This window comes from Tribolium castaneum, chromosome 9 (assembly GCF_031307605.1).
Source record: "Tribolium castaneum strain GA2 chromosome 9, icTriCast1.1, whole genome shotgun sequence".
In the NCBI taxonomy this organism is placed as follows: Eukaryota; Metazoa; Arthropoda; class Insecta; order Coleoptera; family Tenebrionidae; genus Tribolium; species Tribolium castaneum.
Window position 1 is genome coordinate 2,552,650 of NC_087402.1, and position 13,889 is coordinate 2,566,538.

General features: G+C 36.6%; 1 long non-coding RNA gene across 1 annotated transcript in view; it reads left to right on the forward strand.

Annotated features, from left to right (window-relative positions):
- Positions 1-1,674: 1,674 nt before the first annotated feature.
- The window catches only part of LOC135267125 (uncharacterized), a 54,554-nt gene continuing 42,339 nt past the window's right edge, over positions 1,675-13,889 (forward strand). The window contains exon 1 of the long non-coding RNA XR_010335414.1: positions 1,675-1,820. This is a non-coding gene — a long non-coding RNA (uncharacterized LOC135267125). The remainder of the gene's footprint in view (positions 1,821-13,889) is intronic.

Consider the following 13,889-nt stretch of genomic DNA (forward strand, 5'->3'; position numbering starts at 1 on the left):
CAATATCTATAGTGAAAAATTTTATTTACCAAAAAAATTCATAACTCGAAAACTAAAAGTCGTAGAGTAATGCGGTTTGTTCCATTGAATTCAGCGGCTCATTTTGCGTATAAAACCATCTTTTAACAAGATGTAAACTTTTAAACTTTTTTGCTAAAAATTAAGATAGGCAATATATATAGTGAAAAATTTTATTTACCAAAAAAATTCATAACTCGAAAACTAAAAGTCGTAGAGCAATGCGGTTTGTTCCATTGAATTCAGCGGCTCATTTTGCGTATAAAACCATCTTTTAACAAGATGTAAACTTTTAAAGTTTTTTGCTAAAAATTAGGATAGGCAATATCTATAGTGGAAAATTTTATTTACGAAAAAAAATTCATAACTCGAAAACTAAAAGTCGCAGAGTAATGCGGTTTGTTCCATTGAATTCAGCGGCTCATTTTGCGTATGAAACCATCTTTTAACAAGATGTAAACTTTTAAACTTTTTTGCTAAAAATTAAGATAGGCAATATCTATAGTGAAAAATTTTATTTACCAAAAAAATTCATAACTCGAAAACTAAAAGTCGTAGAGCAATGCGGTTTGTTCCATTGAATTCAGCGGCTCATTTTGCGTATAAAACCATCTTTTAACAAGATGTAAACTTTTAAAGTTTTTTGCTAAAAATTAGGATAGGCAATATCTATAGTGGAAAATTTTATTTACGAAAAAAAATTTATAACTCGAAAACTAAAAGTCGTAGAGCAATGCGGTTTGTTCCATTGAATTCAGCGGCTCATTTTGCGTATAAAACCATCTTTTAACAAGATGTAAACTTTTAAAGTTTTTTGCTAAAAATTAGGATAGGCAATATCTATAGTGGAAAATTTTATTTACGAAAAAAAATTCATAACTCGAAAACTAAAAGTCGTAGAGCAATGCGGTTTGTTTTATTGAATTCAGAGGCTCATTTTGCGTATAAAACCATCTTTTAACAAGATGTAAACTTTTAAAGTTTTTTGCTAAAAATTAGGATAGGCAATATCTATAGTGGAAAATTTTATTTACGAAAAAAAATTCATAACTCGAAAACTAAAAGTCGTAGAGTAATGCGGTTTGTTCCATTGAATTCAGCGGCTCATTTTGCGTATAAAACCATCTTTTAACAAGATGTAAACTTTTAAACTTTTTTGATAAAAATTAAGATAGGCAATATATATAGTGAAAAATTTTATTATCCAAAAAAATTCATAACTCGAAAACTAAAAGTCGTAGAGCAATGCGGTTTGTTCCATTGAATTCATCGGCTCATTTTCTGTATTATACCAACTTTTCATGAGATTTAAAATTTTCAATTTTTTTGCTCAAATTTCCTGAGTAATACACTTGAAGAGATGAAAAAAAAATTTTTTTTAAACTCACTCCAGCAAATTTTTATGGACTTCAATGTGTCTTAACAACCCACTAAAGTTGTTAAAACTCAGAACAGAACCAATGAGTCAACAGTTTTGAAAACTCGTATATTTCTTATTCTAGTAGATTCCAGTAGAAATATGTTTTAATAAATAAAAAGTTTTGGACTTGTCTGTATCGATCTTTTCTAAAATACTCTAGAATTGCTGGACTAGAAGGAGTATGTTCTGATTGTGTTGTGTCCGCAAAACAAACGTTTTGCAGGAGGGAACGAGTCTTTTTATTGCATTTTCGCACATCGTTCTAATTGAGCATTGCGGAATGAATTAGTGACGATGTGTAATGGTCAGTTTGCCCGAAGAGCAAAAGCTGTGCGTTGTAAATCGCACGTAACGGCCGTTTGGCTTGTCAGACATGGCGAAGGTGAGTCGAAATATAACGCAAGGAACGGTTATGGTGGTGTGGTGTGTGTGTTGAGGGTGTCGTGGACCTTTAATCAGTTTTAAGTACGCCTCGTGCCGTTCAGGTCGTAGACAATGAGCTTTTATGCATGTAATTGTACGTTAGTTGGCTGGAGCACTTTTAAATGAAGACATAAAGTAAAATTAAGTGCGGTTTTGCCATATTCTCGCGATAACAATGTAGGAAATACGAGGTATAACGCTAACGTCATCCGCGCTGAAAGGCTTTTGTTGTTGAATTAAGTCTTGTAATGGGACGAGTTTGTGTCCTCGGCCATTTCTTCTGCGACGATTTAATTTGAATTGCGCGCCCTGTGACTTTTTTATTTATCGTGGCGTGGTCGTTGGGTTTTCAACGAGGATCAGTTTATTTCTTTCGATTTAATTAAACGACCGTTTAAGCGGCAATTATCAGCTATTTATAAGCAACGTTACAAATGAGCGCTGATGGGAATTTATAAATTCAAATTATGTCCCCAACATAATTAAAACGAAAAGGCCGTTATTAGCTATAAATTCGGATGAAACACGGTTCGGTCGGGTCGTTATTGTTTAAAATTCTGACGTGTTTGCGAGAAATAAGGAAATGATGAATAGTTATTGTTATTTGATTCAATATTTAACTTAAAAATGTTTTCTAATTTCGAGTTAATAAACGGAGCGAGAGAGAAGTCCGCATAAACATGGCGAAATTAAGTGTAGGCATTTATGTTGTCTTATAAACATAAAGAAGGAATTGTTGTACCTGGCACCTATACAAATTCCGAAAAAATCTCATACTCGTAATTTAGACAGGTTATGACCGGCTGGGGTCTATAAAAAACAACAAATTCAAAATTATTCCACAAGCCACACACTACGCCATATTGGGTTACATTATACTATAGCACGCGTCTTCCTTTTATTCCCCAAATTTAAGACCGGAATATAAAAGACGGCCTAATCCCATCACAGGAGAAAAATATCAGTGTTATCAGGTGTTTCCGAAGCACGGTTTAACTCTCGCCAACATATGTTTCTCTTTTATATTTTCATGTGTGTACCTAATTTGATGTTTGCACGAAAGTCTGAAATTACGATAACATCTCTTTGTTTTTGAATAAAGCAGGTGCAAATTAACATTTACCCAATTGTGTTACGCTACAAGTTATTAAATGCATCATGCATGTGCCTGTCGATGATAAACGAGCTTGAAGTATTTTTAATATTAGGTAATATATTGAAACACCTACGTCCACAACCTGCCGGATTTAATTTAGGTATAGTTTTTGTTTTACTCAAGTTAGTGCTACTGCCGCGTCCAAATTATATTTAAGACGTAGTGAGAGTATGATCAGAGATTATGATCTATGACACGACCACCTTTCTCGTATATAATTAGAAGAGCTTTAATTTGGTAACTTGGTCCGAAGGAGTTTTTTAACGTCCGGAGACGTGTGTGGCGGGCTGTAAACGACTGTAATAAAAATATTTCGGGCCAATTGGACGAAAATGGGCCAAAGGTTTAGCTGGAGAAAATATTGCGCACTTCTTCGGGTGCATAAAAAATAAACCTGTCATTTAACGCAGCAATAAATACGAAAACAGAATACAAATGTCCGTGTAAAGTTCGCATCGGAGAGTCGTAAATTCGGTGTTATTTGTCGTAACCACAGTAAGTTTTAAAATCATTTGCACATGATGTTGCAAAAGCGCGTCGTCTCGACGATGCTAAAGAGAAGCGATCGTTTTTAGTGCCGGTATAATATCGATATATATTTTTCCGGGCCACCCAAGAGTCCCGGTCGTTTATTAGACCGTGGTGTCCTGCGAGTGACTTGTCAAAAAAATTATGTTTTCCGATCTAAAGATAGTCAGTTATTCGTGTTAATAATGTAATTATGGCTCGTTTAACATCACACCTTGATCAATGCGTCGTTTTCAACCCTGTAATCACGGAGTATAGACGCGTAGCTTTTTTCCGGCGACTTAATTATAGAGCGACTCTTAATTTCCTAATTTACATTAAAAACAACTAATTAAGTTTGGTATTCAAAGTGGGTGCCATCGAAATGCTCAAAGTGAAAAACTTTTTCGCAGTCTATTCAATTAAGCAAATGGTTCGCTTTTGTTGTTGTCGGTTGTTATTTTTTTAGTATTATTTCCTTTGGAAAAGTATAAAGCTCGCATTAACATTCTTTGGTGAAAGCGAGAGGGGGAACCGTTCCAAATTAAATAATCCTTCGCCGAGCGAGAGCAAGAAAAATTCGCCACGTAATTGAATTATTTAATTATTCGAGGAACAACGGCTCCGATACAGAGACTAGACGATGATCATACAGATTCGGCGCTAGCCTCCCTCTAATGAAGCTATAAATTTTTATCATTCCGCTAGAAATATGTCCGATTGCATCTGGAACGGAGCCGATAACGCTCGCTTTTAATTCGGCCGTCATCTTCTAACATAATGAGCCATATAACCATCGTGGAAGGACGGCCTTATAATGGGACCATGTTTTATGTTGGTTATTAAATGATTCATTGTTAATACGGGGCCGAATGGACAGTTCGGTGCGTCGTGTTCGGAGGTGCTTCATCATCCATAACCGGAAGGTACTAAAAATGCCTTTCGACCAAACGAAAAACATGCAACAAATAATTAAACGAAATACAAATTTTAATGCGAATGATGAATACCGAAAATGTAATAATGGAATACGTGGACCGAATCTAGCCTAAATAAATTGATAGGGAATTATTTTCGATCGATGGAAAGCGCTTTGTGGCTAAAGCATTCATTATTATCATTAGTTGACACGGGTGGAGTTTACCAATATTCGAGCGCTCACAACTAAATGTAAATTAAAATCGCGAATTTTAATCGAATCACATTTTTAGTGTAATGCAGATAATTTAATATTTATTCTAATTAATTTTATTCCATTGTTTTCAAACATCAATTACTACCAAATTCGTTCCGGGAATCAATTTTTTGAGGCGCAGCTTTATTGTTTTATTAGGGCATTTCCCTCCGATTGTTGCAAACAGCGGTTTATCGATCATAATACCGAAAGCATAGGGTTGCAGAGTTCTTCATTTAAAAAGAGTTGAGTCTCTTCTTTCAACGAGGTAATACAAGCCCTCACGAGAGTTCATTTTCCACTACTTCTCCTGTCATTGACTGCAACTCTGCAGAGTACACAAGTGCACCGGTCCCTATCTTGCGAGTGGTGTCGTTGCACAATAACATTTTTTATTTCTCGTGTGTTATGCCATCGAGGATCTGGTCGTTCGTGTCCGAAAAACCCTATCGAAGATTAATGATTATGACTCGGAGGTGGTGGCCGAGGGATGTTGATGTAGCCATAAATCCGAAATGTTTTGTGTATACGAGTCCGACTAATGGAAAAAGAGAGGGTCGAAAGTTTCCCGCGACAACTCTTTCAACTCCCCGAGAGTCATCTCTCCGTTTAAGCGAATGAATGAGGAGTTAATCAAATTATTCTATGAAACAAGCGTCTCTCCGTGTACATATTTTTATCAAGTTTAATTAAGTTGTAGTCGAGTCTCTCGTTATTATGATGCACAATTTATTCTAAATTGAAATTCAAGAAAATCAAGTTAAAAGTTTAGCCGGAGCAGCGAGTTTATGCACAAAAAGCGTAGATAATATCGGATTTTTTCTGCAAGGGGTGGGTTTATAGATTCTTTTCGGGGGATAAAAGGGTAGTTATGGGCGAGGTTTCGCGACCCCGTCGAGGGCTAATTTAGATGTGAGCGTTTTCCTCTTCGCGTGCGTCAGAACCCCTTCGCTTTTATCAGATTTTTCGTAGTAACGCAAAAGAACACAATCTACACAACTATCGGATAGCATTAAGTGGCGCCTTTCTAAATCGCTCACGCCCACGCATTCATGCAAATTTCTTCATTAGGAGAGGAAAAGGCGAGGAAATAGCATCTCCTCGAGCAATGCGCGACCACACTTCATAAAGAGCCGGGGAATTAATTGGGGAGTCTTTCTTTTTTACCGAGGAATTTATCAGATTTCGGTTGAGCGCACACAAAGGGGGCAAAGGCTACCGTGCTCGCTGAAGGGTCAACCCCTTTAAAATCGGATCCTTTGTGGATCTCTTATTACTTTTTGTCGGCAAATTTCATAAGAGATTTGCACAATGAGTCGTACCCACGGAATGGCACTCTGTAATTTTACACGATGTTCGGGGGGAAAAACCGGCCGTTTTCCGCCAAGGAGGAAAAATCGCCGCGTCATGGATGTGTCCGTGCTTCACATTTCACACGATTTCCTGTTTTACATACAAATACGCTTAATAGCGATTTTAATATGCATAAGATAATCTACCATCAAATGGAATTTATTAAAGAAAATTATATACCACTATTAAATAAATGAATAATTTAACAGAGACTACAGGGACATTTCTATTAGGCTTGTTCGGTGATCGCGTGGACCGCCCGACAGGTGGGTCCCCAATTTTCACAAATTGCCGGCTCCGGGGACGACGATTTTTGACGAAATTTCCTACATCTGTTTGCGTAACTATAGCTTCCGCCATAGCAAATTATTGAAAATCTCATTATAATTGGGCCCGAACACGGAAAGCCACTGATTTATTTCCAGCAATGTCATCTTGTGGCGCAGAATATTGAGACCCAGGCCGTTATAATTTTATGCAAATTACTAATAGGCTGTGTATATAAATGGGCGTGACGGCTGACAACGTTGTTGTTTTAGGTAAACACTCCCACCTGAAATTAAATTCGGGCCCGAAAATTCGAAAAAACTAACTAACTCGTGAACAGCTCCCACGTATATTTATTTAATCCAGTTTTGTTTATTATATCAAATTAATTATTCAATTAGAGTTAATTAGAAAGGGCGAACTAAAGTGATAGTTCTCCCGGCTCCACGATATAATTAATATACATTTTCTCGACCTCGAAACTTCTCGGTTCTATTCACTGGCACAACAGTGCTCAACAGCTGACAAATTATTTAGCTTCGTACCTATCATCCCGTGTACTTTATAGTGTCTAATTTAGCAGTAAAAGAGAGATAAAGTCTCATCCGGTGATAAAATAAAATGTCTTGAATCTTAATTATTTTTACTCGGAAAGAACATATTGATAAAGTTTAATTGCACAATTAAAACGTGTGTGTTTATTTGGGTGCGATGGGAACAAACGGCTCGTCAAAGTTGGAAAAATGTGAAAAATTAGCGTGTGGCAGATTAATTGTGCGAGGCGGAGGCTGATTAAGGGGGCACGAATTAAAAGGGTATAATTAAGACTTTGCGAAGGTTTTGATAAATTCGCCTGGATGTGGTGCAGGTCCAAACAAAGGAGCTTTCGTCCTCCATCGCCCCAATATGTCATTGTGAGCATTCGCGTACAAGAGTCCTAATAACGCAAGCACTTTTGAAAATTGCACTGTCGGAAGGGTTTCCGTCGAGGGTTCGCCATCGAGACTCCACCCAGATGTGTGTTGAACGTATACGTAATGCATGGATAGCCCGATCCGCCCTGCCACTTCCGGTTAATTACCCGAGCTAGAAAACACAAGGAAAAACAATGGTAGACACGTAGCTGTTTGGTTGGTCGTTGCAGGAACAGGATGCGACTAGCCGACCAATGGTGGGGTTTTTTCGAGTCGAGTGCCCATCAGATCAAGTGCCGGGGCTTGTAATAACGCGGGGACCCCCAGAGTAATCAAAGAATGAGTCGAGTATCGAGTGACGGTGCGTTGATTGTTGATTGGTGGCACCGAAAACATGGTCGCCGAAGATGAGGGTCTTCGACTCGGTTCCAGTGTTAGATTTCAACAGGAAACGAAACAAAGCCGCTCATAAGCTGATTATTAACACGAATTGAGTTTTTTGGGAAACCTACGGAAGCGCCGCTCTTGTACGATTTCACACCAATGGGAGCGTTTGTCAAAACTTTAGGATTTATTTATCGCAACTGTAGAGAGTTTACTAATTTAAGAGCCTTAAAAGTCTTATTTTTTGCCCTTGTACGCTCCAAGTTAGAATATTGTGCAATTATTTGGTCACCTATATATGCCACACACATAAATAGTATTGAATCAGTCCAAAGAAAATTTTTGAAGCTGCTATGGTATATTTCTTTTAAAAATTACCCCGATAGGGGATGTGACCAACTAGTGCTTTTAAGGACATTTAATATCAATTCTCTAGAAATTAGGAGAATTATCTCAAGTATTGCATTTTTACATAAATTACTAAACAACAAGATTGACTGTATTGCTCTTGTTAATAAGATAATTTTTCTGGTTCCTAGAATTAACTCACGGCATCCCATGACTTTTTACAGTTGCAGTTGTAATACGAATGTTCTATTAAAATCACCTTTATATGTAATGTGTAGTAATTTTAACAAAATTAGCAGTAGTTGTGATATTCATTTTTATTCATTTAATTACATTAAAAATCATATAATTAGTTACTTTAGTGGCTAGGTAAAATTTAATTTTAGTTCTTGTTTCTTAATTTATTATTATAGTATTATTATTAGTTTGTTTTAGTTTATTTAAATTATCAGTTTTTGCATGCAGCACGATCATTAAGTTTAAGTTTATTTTCTGTAATTGGGTGTTTCACCTGTTGAAAATAAATATTATTATTATTATTATTATTATTATTATTATTATTATTATTATTATTATTATTAAATCGCGTTTTAATTAATAACGCGACTTTTGCCGGAGATTCTCTCATGCTTTCTTAGATTCTGGAATAATTATTTTTTGGTATTTTTTGGTCTTGTTTGTCCCCGCGAGGTCTCGTCTCGAGAGCGAGCTCTCCAAATTCTCTCAATCCTTTCCCGAGTAGGTTTTCAGTCACGATCTTTTCTTCGTTTTTCTTCTTGCGGTCGTGTTATGAATCGCAAGATGCAAATTTGAAATGCTCCAAAGTCAGATATCTTTCACTAATTATCGCTAATGCAGAGCCTGCAAGCGCCGAGGTTTCTTTATATTAATAGGAGGTTGGGTGGATTTTTTCACAGGAAACGTCAGATTACAAGAGAATGCAATTTTGTTATAATTATTCTGTCTTGTCGAGTGGATGTAATTATGTCATTAATTTTTATTGCGCAACCTCTGTCGCATTGCTGGTATTTGGAGTTTTCGAATTGTAATCAATTTCCCGTTTGATATTAATTCGTGACGAAAAAGAAACTAAAAAGAACTTTGACGGCAAGTTTAATTTTAATACTCGTATTGCTTTGAACTGGGAAATGTGCGGAATCAAAGATGGCAACTTCCGGTTGATTTCGTCGAGTGTTTGATATAAAAGCTTTGATATCGAAATTTTTGTTTGTAAAAATTCAAATTAGTCGTTTGACAACAATCACGATTTCAGTATTTTTCTTTCGTCGCTAGTTTCCTTCTTAAATGCCCGCAGACGAGTATAAATAAATAAGAGATGGATGGTCGAGAGTGGCCTCCGGAGCGAATGTTTGTAGTGGAGTCGAGAAGAGAGAAACGTGGCTTATTTAAAGTGAACATAACCTATGGCTAAATATAATGCAGTTGACATGTTCCACATACAAACTAACAAGTTATCGGAGTTAGCATGTGAAACATGTTCTAAATAGCGGGAGCAAAAAGCTGGCAGAGACATGCGAGTTCTTACATGACAAATACACATGCAGAGACTGCCCTGACAACTGGGAGATTATTGCATTCGACGACCAGTCCTTGACATTTATCATCGACTATCGACAATTGTTTATGAATAATTGAGATCGCACCGGTAACCGCGTTCGTTATATTATAAACCGGCTGGATCTGACATACACCGCAGTGCCGGACTCGTACATTTACTTTGACAGGCAATTAGCCAATGGATAATTGGATTAAGGCGCCCCAGCGCCCCACTTTACCCTCACGCATCAATCAGACGGCCCTGGATCGAATGCTAGCACAAAGCTGCTTTTTGCGTTATTTCATTAAAACCCATTTGTGCTACATATTAGCGATTTATATTTTTCGTTTTAAATAAACACAGATGCTCTCTTCTGGAAATATTTTTATTATTAAAATAAAGCGTTTCAACGATTTTGTTTTAGCGCAAAATGAACAAAAATGGGCTCATATTTTATTTAATAAAACTGAACTTTGTTATCAAAAAATAACATTATTTCAGCAAATATTAAAATACATGCCTTAGACGTAGCTTACTTTCATTACTGGCTTTGATCTTTTATTGTACAAAACAGAAATTTTTATTATATTCTTTCAAGGAAAGCACCCTTATTCCGATTTATTGGAAGTATACAAGCCCACAGAAAGGTCGTTTCAAATCTCTTCAATAATTGTCTCACATTTACCTAATTAGAACATGAATTTATTTGGTCCAAATAATAATACAAAAAGCTCATTCCTGTCCACAAAAAATAATGAAAATAACTTTCTTTCAGTTTGTAATGATATTGCAAAAATGTAAATGTAAAAATTAAGGGATTTGCGACCATATCGAGCAAATGCCGTTGCCTAAATTTGGGCGCTCTGACCTTTCGTAAAAAACGTAATCATAATAATTGATCAGCGATTAAATTAGCTATTATTGAAGGTTTTAATTAAGTGTGCAAATACAACAACAATCAATAATTGCGGTGAAAGTCGCTCTATTTATTAGTTTTGCACAAGAAACTGCACTTGTTCGAGCGTCCGACACTTCATAGATAACACACCGGCTGTCCAATAGAACTAAACCAAGGTTTCCGTTTGATAAACGGCACATATTAATTGAGTTAAGGCGCTTTGATCGTATAGCCATTGATATATCAAGGCGTAGTGTTATTTATAATAGTTTAATTACAGTACATTGGAGAAAATATGCAAAGTGTGCATTACGTTCATGTGTTGTTTCGCAATGTTTTAATTATGTCGTCGAATTTTTATTTACGATATTTTACTGCAAATTGGCGCAATTATGTGTTGCGATAAGAAAAATGGCTTCCGGAAAATATCAACTGTTACACACAAGTTCCATTAAATCTGGTCGACAATGGCATAATAAATTAACGTCGACGATTGTATGATAATATATTTTATTAATGTTTTAGATGGGTTTAGGATAGAGTTGTCAATTTAAAATTTCGAACGAGCTTTCACCTCTTTACTTTAATCTTATCAGTACATTAAACTAACATGTCTTTAAGCTACTACTTTATAGAGTTGTTAAAACTTGTTAAATTTATGCTGACTACACCGGTTGTCCGCATGTCTTCAAAACTGCTCGAAAAGTTAGTTCTTTATGGTTTGCTCCTGTTGATGCTAATGGACATGTCTGGGAGAGTCGGTCAACAAACAAAAAGGACAAGGGAGTTTAAACAATGAAGTGGCGCAATTATTTCAGTGTGTACGTATGGAAATGAATAAAATTCAGAGTGGGCACCCCTGTACAACATAAACAACATTAATTATTTTTTACGGCGAGTACTGGAACAAATTCTGCTGTTCCATCTTAATTAGGTCCGGACACGGCGGATTAAAATTTCAGTAGCAGATTGAACGAAACTCGAGAAAAAAGAACTCTAATGAATGTCGGGACGTAATCAGTTACATTGTGCGGAGGAAGATTGATAATTCATTGTCTCGGACTATGGATTTTAATGGATTCTTGTATGATGCCGGATTAGTCGGAGAGTTCTCTCGACTCTAGTCGATTGAGTGTCATCTTAGTTAAAAACGTGATTTCTCGACTACTTAATGGATGATAAAATCTCTCTCCTTTCCTACAATTAAAAGAGCCGTAAACTTTGCTTATATATTTTATAGCACTTGCTAACGAGCCCTTTATTACTGAAAGACCGAAAGAATTTGATGGTTTATTGCGTCTAATACAACTTAATTCGTACACTCGGGAGTATTTTAATAGATGCACAATTTGTTCGCCGTTTACTAATTATCTCCAGTTGGCAACTAATTTCTACAATTTCATATTTAAATTAGCAATTAAAGCACACATAACACAAGTACGTACAAGTAATTACCGAACGTTTGTTTCGTTTAATTACGTTCGGGGAAATAACATATTCAATTAATTCGTGCACATTGCAAGAAATCAAATTAATTTTCTCGGGGCTTGCATATTCCCGATCGACTGGTTTTACTTGATTGAGATATTATCATATCATTGACGTTGATGCACTCCTCATGCACTTGACAGGACCAACGAACCGGAATATTTTACCCACCCGTAAGCAACAAAGCCAAAATTTTAACACCTGAACGAAAAAACTCGGGACACACAGATTCTCGGAATGCTCGTTCCGGCCACCACTTAAAATATTTCTATTTGATTTTAAAAGATAGTGTCTTAATCCACGTGAAAAATATGAGCAGCATTTCTCAAATTGTTGCCTTTATCACTCTATCACGGCTTTGAGTTTTTCAGGAATCCACGTTCGATGGCAGATATGATATTGACGAAACTTTTTCAACGGGCATTCCTGCAGGATTTCGAACGAAACTTGTTAGTTGAGTAGTCGAGTTAAACTGAGATAGCTCGAATTTAATTACCATGAAATACGACGAGATTGCATTAAAATGACTCATACTCAAATTGTTTTAAATTAAATAAAGTTTAAATTGTAGCTGAAACGCATTTGTGCTATAGTTTTGTGCATCCACTCGACAGGATTCTTTCGTTTTATTATGCATCGTGAAATTAGTTCCGTAAAAATAAAGCAAACCGCAAACGTTCTCCTGATTAAATTAACTCTCTCATTATTCTAACAGTAAAGGCAATACATTTTGCTATTTGCTCGCGTAAAACGCACACAGTCATCGAAGATGATTATTAGATAGCGACGCTAACTTGTCATATTACCGCAAAAAGTTTAATTAAATCTGTTGCGACCGTTCGGCTTGTCTGGGGCGTATGTTTATAACGTGAAATGGCACTGCACGCGTCCGAGAGCGTCAACTGCCAGCGACATCTGTGAGATTAAGAGATAAAAGCGGATCTAACGTCTACAAATAATACGGTCTAATTGGTGCGACATCTGCGAGACTGGGGAGGGATGAGATCGGTCCTCGATGGTTATCGACAAGAGACAAAAGCAAAATGTAGTTTGGTCGACGTTTAAAGAATATTCAAAGTTTGGTCGATAATAATTAGGGATCGTCGGTCGAACGATAGCAAAGTCGCTCGAAATTCTTCGCAAAGTTACTTTAAATTCACTTAGTATAATTTTAGAGTCATTCTAAATGAATTAATGTAAATTGCTCGTAAGAGAAATGTTGCCGCTCCAGATTCTTTAAGACCTCCGAGTTCATTTTAAAGTCGCCTTAAGGTCACTTCAAACAGATTTTAAATCTGTCGACGAGAAAGCTCAAACGCTAATGCCACCAGATCAGAGAGAATTGCGAGACGTTTAATAATTCGTCCCAGTTTTACTCGCACAAATATTTAATGGTAATGATGGGGGGAAATAATTACACGGCGTACGTATGTTGTTATTTTAATCGATCGATCGTTAAGAAAGTGGCACCTAAAGGGCGGTCGCGGCATTATTTTACAATTTGAGCAATATAAATCAGATTCCGGGGGATAAAAGTAATAAATAAGTCGGATCGGACATTGCCAAGGCCATTCCGGCTGCATAATTCTCGAACGTATCGGTGCTATCTCTAGATAAAGCAAAGTAGAGACAACTTGAAGTTGGTGAAGAATTTATGATTTTACTTTGGCTTAGATCTCAACTGAGCATCGTCTTTATCGACAAGACGACCAACCGAAAGATCAAATTAATTAAATCTTTGACAATAAAAGAAACATGACGGGGAATGCCACTTTGGACCTGTTCCCTGCTGTTTTCTCTCCACCGGAGCCACGGATTCGGAGGTGTAAATTATAACTCACTGTTTGTTTTTTTTAAAGCTCGCACCTGAATTTTTTGTTTGGGTTAAATAGGAGACTATTGTTCGGCCCGGTCAGGGGTTCTCTGTTGGTTTTTCAAACATTTCGTTTCTTTTGTGTGGCGTCGTCTCTTCCTCGTTCTA